The following is a 1,177-nucleotide window of genomic DNA, read 5'->3' as shown; positions in this document are numbered from 1 at the left end:
TCACACGAACAAGCAAACATTTTCGTTCATTGAAAAAACTCTCAGCGAATGCTCAAAAAAATGTGATGTTGTATAAGGAGTTGCCATGTTGTAAACTAAAAATTGCCATTCAGGATTTGCCATACTAGCTGAATGAAATTGTCATGCTACATCAACAGAAAAAGGTGATAATTGAGATGCTCTAAAACCATAAATTATTATCTGTGAATGTGTTCGCTCATATTGACATCCTGTGCCAACCAATTAGTGCTTAGTGCCAACACCTCGTAGTTTGCTCAAATGATGTATTTGCAGTGAACACTTCAGGAATGGTGTGTGGAACCCGACATGCACGAGATCGTTCGCTCGGACTCCTTAAAAATCTGACATCAGCCTTCTACTCCCTCTGTTCCAAAATAGATGACTCAACTTTGTACTAATAGATGACTCAACTTTGTACTAGATTTAGTATAAATTTAGTACAAAGTTGAGTCATCTATTTTGGAACGGAGGGAGTAACATTTAGGTAAAAAAAGATAGCAGGACCAGACAACTGCTTGGCAAATGCATCAAGTACAAATGAGCAGAAAAATTGTACATAATGCCTACAAAAAGAGTGAAAAGTTAACATCATATCAGTACAACATAAACTAACATTTAAACATAATGCAAGCCCAGAAGCAACCATGTAATACTGGTCTCAGGCTTCCGTTCAAGCTCCATGGAAGATTCAAAGGTTGGGGCGCGTCGCATGATCCTTTTAAATTTTTATAGTTAGACAATGCTCGAGCGGCCGTCCTATGTCATGCTGAGATGGGTTTTGTCAGGTTCCTTTGAAAAACATGACACCTCTATACATATACTCTCCTCTTTCATCTGAAATGAAAAGGTAGTGCTCCTGCTGGTTCCTCGAAAAAAAAATGTCATGCTGAGACTGGAAGAAGAATGCTAGTTAATATATGGACAATGTATTGACTGTTTAGGAAAATTAAGCGCCATCATTCAAGATGAACATCTCTGCTTGCACTTTGATAATGCCTTGACTGAAACCTTCATTGATCACCTGTTTCCAAATTTAGTTGAACATGTCTCACGAGCAAACAAGTTTCAGACTCAGGGTCATCGGCAATGCTAACCATCAAAGTTTGCTCTGAAGCATCAAATCCGTTTTTTTTACCGGCAATAGCCTGCTTTTTCA

This window comes from Triticum dicoccoides, chromosome 1A (genome assembly GCF_002162155.2).
Source record: "Triticum dicoccoides isolate Atlit2015 ecotype Zavitan chromosome 1A, WEW_v2.0, whole genome shotgun sequence".
NCBI classification, from domain to species: Eukaryota; Viridiplantae; Streptophyta; class Magnoliopsida; order Poales; family Poaceae; genus Triticum; species Triticum dicoccoides.
The sequence above is the reverse complement of the archived record's forward strand: the minus strand, read 5'-3'. Positions refer to the sequence as shown.